This window comes from Phodopus roborovskii, unplaced genomic scaffold, assembly GCF_943737965.1.
Source record: "Phodopus roborovskii unplaced genomic scaffold, PHOROB, whole genome shotgun sequence".
NCBI lineage: Eukaryota > Metazoa > Chordata > Mammalia > Rodentia > Cricetidae > Phodopus > Phodopus roborovskii.
Genome location: NW_026126407.1, coordinates 11,125,108 through 11,132,023, shown reverse-complemented (window position 1 = coordinate 11,132,023; position 6,916 = coordinate 11,125,108).

Here is a 6,916-nt window from a genome sequence, read left to right as displayed (position 1 = left end):
CTTTACCTTATTTTCCTACCTTCCCCTCAATAAAACTTACAATATGAGTCATGTCTACAGATCCCTGTTTCCCCATCTGCCGGCCCCAGGACCAGGATCTTTGAGGTCCCAGCACAGGACTGGGGACCTGCCACCTGCAGTCCCAACCCATGCTGCATTATTTCTAACACCAACCTTTTACTCATGAAAGAAGACAGCCAAGGTGGCTGGGCCCTAAGAGGGACAGGAGCAGGACTGTTACAAAGGAACACAAAAATCAGAAGCCAGGTGATGTCTGGTATCTTAGTTACTTTTCTATTGCTGGGATAAGACACCTTGACCAAGAGTTTATTGAAGGCTTGGTGTTTCAGAGAGTACTTGATTGTCATGGCAGAGAACATGGCAACAGGCAGGCAAGGATGCCATTGGAGTAGGAGCTTGAGAGCTTACATATTGAAACACAATCATGTGGCATTAGCGAACAGCATAAGCTTTTTAAACCTCAAAGCCCACCTGCAGTGACACACCCCCTCCAACAAGGTCCTAACCCTTTGGAAACACTTCCAACAGCTGGGGACAAAGTATTCAAATTTCTGAGCCTATGGGGGCCATTCTCATTCAAACCAACACATCTGGCAACACTCAGCTATGGGCTGGGCATGAGTGGCTGATCTTGAGTCTGCATTTTTTTTTTTCTTATATGACTTTTCTGGTGTTTACATTAAAATAACAGAATGTTAGCTGTCTGTCATTGTGTCTGGGCAATTAAAACATATCTTACATGAAAAGATACCAGATACTTAAGCCTAAAGTGTTGTTTTGTTTTGTTTTTAAATAGCATTATACGCCAGATGTGATAGTGGATACATGTAACCCCAGCTCTTAGAGGATTGAGGCAGGAGGCCGTCAAGTTTGAGGCCAGCCTAGAATACAAGGCAAATTACATTATACACTGTAAGAATGAAAAGGATTGTCAAAGCCAGAAAGCATTAAATTAGATAAATCATGAGAGGGACCTCTCTTTTCTTGTAAATGTCTCCATGGGCTGGGCCACCAGAAAAGGCAACATAAAATAAACATTGTATTGTCTGTGTCTCTGTGCCCTACAGAGTCTGGAGTGACTCCTGCCATGCAGTTACTTGGTAGAGGTAACTTTGCCATATATTTTTTTCTGGATCATTCCATGTTGTCTTTCATTCTAAAAACTGTTTCCATTTAAATAAAATTCAAGATGTAGACCTTAGTGACTCTGTTATCATGCTCAAACTGGCTCAGTTAAAACTTGCAATTTGAGCCAGGTGGTGTTGGCTCACATCTTTGACCCAGCACTCAGGAGGCAGTGGCAGGAAGATATCTGGGTTTGAGGCCAGCCTGGTCTACAGAGCGAGTTCCAGTTCCAGGACAGCCAGGGATATACAGGGAAACCCTGTCTCAGAAATTCTGCCTTCTGATTTGTGCAGCATCTTTCATAATAGTTATTATCAAGCATTCCCTCATAGAATTCCTTTATAATGCCTCTCATACTTTTTATATTCTCTCTTGTCTTGTGAGAGCATCTTCAAATCACAATCAAATGTCCTGTTACTGAGTTCGGGTTGCCTCCACATCAAGGATGGACTTGTCCCAGTTGTCAGTCTATTTTATAAATTATGCTATTATATTATTATTTATTAATTTATAAATTTCATTTATAAAATTCACATGGCCCCTCCCTAAGAGTATATGAATAATGATTGCCTGAAAGCCCTGAAGACAGTTCTAGGGAGAACAGCTTTCCTGGGTTAACAACCCCTGCTTCATGGGCTTTTCTGTAATGTAGCTACCATTGGGTCATCCCTGTTTTTATAAGGAATCCCAGGAAACTCACCAGTTCTCTGGGCTGGTCTGGGTGGAACTGTTACTTCGGTCTGTTGGTGTGACCTCTATGCTGTGAATAGATATTTCTTCATGTCTCCCCAGGAGAAGTAACATGGCGATCACTATCATCCTATTTAAAACTCAATGTGAAACAGATCCACTATCTAAAATAAGATCTAAAACTTTGAAACTACTAAACTAGCACAATTCAAAAATATAGGCATAGGGAAAGACATTCTGGAAAAGACTTCAACAGCTAAGGGTATAATAACAAGAATTAACAAATGAGATATGTGGAATTACTCAAAAGAATGAGAGAAAAGTCTTTACTAACTACACATAACTGATGGATTAATATCTAGAATCCAAGAATTCAAGTATTTAATATAAAATAAAAGAAACCATCCCATCAATAATGGGCAAATAAAATGAGCATGCAGTTCTCAAAAGAAGAAATACAAATGGTCTATAAATATATGTGGAAAAAGAAAAACCTCAGCAGCCTTACCTTGCAGGTAAGTGCAAATTAAAACCATATCAAGACGCTAAAGAACTACTCAGTAAAATGCTGGTCATGCAAGCATGAGGACATGAGTTCGATCCCAGCAACCAAAGCCAGGCATAGTGGCAGATACTTGAAATCCTAGCCCTTGGGAGGCACAGATGCATCCCTGGGGCTGACTGGCCAGCAGCTGAGCCCAATCAGAGAGCCCCAGGTTTCAGTTAAAGACCTTATCTCAAAAAAGAAAGTAGATGGCTTCTGAGAAACGACATCCAAGGTTGGCCTCTGGCTTAAACACACACACACACACACACACACACACACACACACACACACACACGCATGCACGTGTGTGCGCACACGCACGCACACACGTATGCTCAAAGTATTGAGATTCCATTTCACCCCTCTCAAAATGATGCTCATCAAGAAAGTGAGTGACAACACAACTGGTACGATGCAGGAGAAAGAAACCTTTACCTGCTGGTGGTGGGGTGTGAATTGTGTAGACCCTATGGAAATTGCATGGAGACTCCTCAGAAAACTAAAACCACAGCTATCATATGATCCAGACATACCCCTTCTGGGCACATCCGTGTTTATTTGCTGCAGTAGTCACAATAGGCAATGTGGGGAACGAACCTAGGTGCTCATCAACTGATGAATGGATAAACAAAATGTAACACACACACATATACAATGGTACTTTATGCAGCTGGAAAGATCAATTCAATTAATGTAACTTGCAGGAAAATACATCAAACTGATATCACCGTTGAGCAGTGGTTCTCAACCTTCCTAACACTGCAACCCTTTAACACAGTGTCTCAAGTTGTAGTGAGCCCAAATCATAAAATTATTTCATTGCTACTTCATAACTATAATTTTCTAGTGTTATGAATTGTAATGTAAATATCTGATATTCAGCATATCTAATATGTGACCTCTGTGAAAGGGTCATTTGACCCTAAAGGAGTCACAACCCACAAGCTGAGAACTACTGATTTTGAGTAAACTAAGCCAGATGCAAGAAGACAAATATACTTCTCTCATAGGTGGCATATGTATTATGTATGTGTATGTATGTATAAGTGAATGTGTATATGTACATGTGTATATGTATATATGTGCACATAGGTATGTGTGTCTATATAATGACATGAAGGTAAAAGAAGACCTGTATGTAGAGGGAAGGGTAAAGGGAAGGGAGAGGGGAAAAGAGGGTGATAGGGAAGAAAGATGAATATTGCAGATTTGCTCTCTTATGCCAAATCTAGACTTAACAATATAGATATATAAAACATGACAACAGAAGGCACAGTAATAGGAGAAAGTGGTCATAGGGATGAGGCAGGGGAACACAAGGGAGAGTAATGGATACTTATGCGTGAAAATGTCATACACATTCTTTTCTTTCTTTTTTAGTTTTATCAGGAATTTCATTAGAGCACACCTTTAGTCCCTGCACTCAGGAGGCAGAGGCAGGTGGATCTCTGTGAGCTCGAGGCCAGCCTGGTCTACAAAGTGAGTTCCAGGACAGGCTCCAAAGCTACACAGAGAAACCCTGTCTGGAAAGACAAAAAATAAAAAGCCTCTAGGAATGGGAGAGTCCTAGTTAGAGTGTGGGTGTCCATAAAGATGGCTGCACTCCATCTTGGCACAAGGACAGAGAGTTCAAAGCTGTCAGCAAGTCACAAGACCTAAAAGTCAAAGGTGTGGCTACAGAAGGATGTTTCAGCCATCTTAGTCTAAATAACAACAGACCCGAATCTGAGGTGTGGCTACTTCTGACCTTAAGGCTAGGGAAGAAGTTGGATCTAAGGTGTGGCTACTGAACCCTTAGAATGAGAAAGGAAGAAAAGTCTGTTCCATATACATGATACTCATGGCATTTCAGTATTGACTGATCTGCCCTCCTGACCTTTATTCTGTCTCTCTTTCTTTATTATCTATAGCTAGCCTTCCCCTCATCCACATTCCCCCACTCAGGTACTTGGGGCCGCTCGGCTGGCTCCGATTGCAGCCCCTCAAAAACCGCTCCCAACATTAGAGGGCACAAAAGCCCATGCAGCCTCCTCAGATCTCACAGAGTCTGTGGTAGGATCACTTCTTTGTTCCAGGGACAGTATTAGAACGGTACTGCTTAGCTCCACAGGCTGGTAGGTGCGCAAAGTTTCCTCACCCAGAACATGAAAATCATGAAGGCCATGAAGCCAAAGAGCTGTTTACTCGTGACATTCCAAGAAACAGGTGAAAGGGACATGTCCATGTGATCCTGACATACAAGTATAGGTCCCATGCGCAGGTTCGTCACAGTCCACCCTCAGTGGTGGCAGCACCTTTACCTCTAAGCCATCTCACTGGTGTTAATCTTAGTATTTCTTGTTCTGTTTTGTCTTGTGTTTGTTTCTTGAGACAGGGCTACTCTGTGGCTTTGGAGGCTGGCCTGGAACTAGCTCTTGTACACCAGGGTGATCTCAAACTCACAGAGATCTGCCTGCCTCTGCCTCCCGAGTGCTGGGATTAAAGACGTTCACCACCACTGCCCTGCTAATCTTAGTCTTTTTATTTATTTATTTTTTTTATTTGGGAATTTGGGCGTCGTTCTTTCCACACTACTTCCTGCTGGTAAGGGGCGCTGTAATCTTAGTATTTTTAAAGTCAGGTTTTGTAATTAGGCCACAGACTCTGAAGCTAGCCTGTTGGGTTCCAACACCAGCTCTGCCTCCAAACTACTTGTACTAACTACACTCCCATTTTTTTTTTTAACCTGAAAAATGGTTATAGTGATTGATTTCAATTACCAACTTGATGAGCTCTACCATCACTTGAGAGGTGGGTCTCTAGGCATGACTATGGGAGAATATTTTTATTAGGTTGGTTGAGTTGAAGACTCTTCCACCATGGGTGTTATCATTCCCTAGGCTAAGATCCTGAGCTTTGCTGTTGTTGTTTTTCAAGACTGGGTTTCTCTGTGTAGCTTCCGATTGGTACTCTGTAGACCAGGCTACAAACTCACAGAGATCCCCCTGCCTCTGCCTCCCAAGTGCTGGGATTAAAGGCGTGTGACACCACCTCCTGACCCTGAGCTTTGTTTTTTAAATAATGTTCATTGTGTATTTGGGTAAGAGAAGCGTCCTTGCCATAGCATTTGTGTGGCCATCAGAGGCCAACTTGGGGGAGTTGATTCTCTCCTTCCACCATGTAGGTTCTGGGGATTGAACACAGGCCATACCTGCCTTTACCCAGTCAGCCACACAAATTCCATGTCATGTAGACCATTACCTTTCTCTTTTTTTTAGTTTGTTCTACTTTATTTTATGTGCATTGGCGGTTTGCCATAGATGTCCGGTCCCCTGGAACTGAAATTACAGACCGTTGTGAGCTACCATGTGGGTGCTGGGAATTGAATCTGGGTTCTCTGGAAGAATAATCAGTGGTCTTAACCTCTGAGCCCTCTCTCCAGCTCCATTACCTTTCTCTTTACTTTTACCAATAGCTCTTTATAACTTTGTCAATATGTTGTTAGTTATTGTTACATTTTGTTAGTGTGTGTGATATCTGTGTGTTCGAGACAATGTTTCAAGTAGCCCAAGCTATTCTCAAACTTGATATGTGCCTGAGTATGACACTGAATTTTTGATCCCCCAGAAACCACCACAGTCAGTTTTACAAAAATGCCAGGGATCTAATACAGGGTTTTTGTTTTGTTTTGTTTTGTTTTTTTTTTTTTTTGTTTTTGTTTTTGTTTTTTTTTCTCTGTATTGCTTTCTGTATTGCTTTGGAGCCTGTCCTGGGACTAGCTCTTGTAGACCAGGATGGACTTGAACTCACAGAGATCAGCCTGCCTCTGCCTCCTGAGTGCTGGGATTAAAGCCCAATACAGAGTTTTTATGTATAATAGGCAAGCATTCCATCAACTAAGCTACGTCCCTTGCCCTCAAATACCACTTTATAGGTAGCCTGTGTTACCTTTGATCATGACCTATTTGGCATGGGTCAAACTTGAACAAAAAGCCATTCGTGAGTCAAAAAAAAAATATTAAAACCTTAGTTGAATTTGGTGTTTCATAACTTTAGTCTTAGCACTCAAGAGGCAGAGGAAAAGGGACCTCTGTGAATTCAAGGCCTCCCAGATCTACACAGCAAGTTCTAGGCCAGCCAGGCTTATGTAGTGAGACCTGTCTCAAATAGTCAAATTGGGGCTAGAGGGATGACTCCATGGTTAAGAGCACTTGCTGTTCATACAGACGACCTGAGTTCAATTCTCAGCACCCACATGGAAGTTTATAACTAACTCCAGTTCTGGGGAGTCGGATGCCTTCAACCTCCACAGGCACTATGTACACAAATGGTGGTGAACATACATACATGAAGGCCAAACTCATACACATAAAATAAATTTTAATAATAAAAGAGCAAACTGAAAAGATGATGATAGAATGGGGGGGGGGCGGGTGATGAGCAAGGCCTCTGTTTGAAAATTAAAGAGGATTTGAGGTTTGTGTCTCATGTACATTGTCTTCATGTGGACAAGAGAAAAGCACAAAGGTATTCCATTTGGGGAAAACGGGGAAG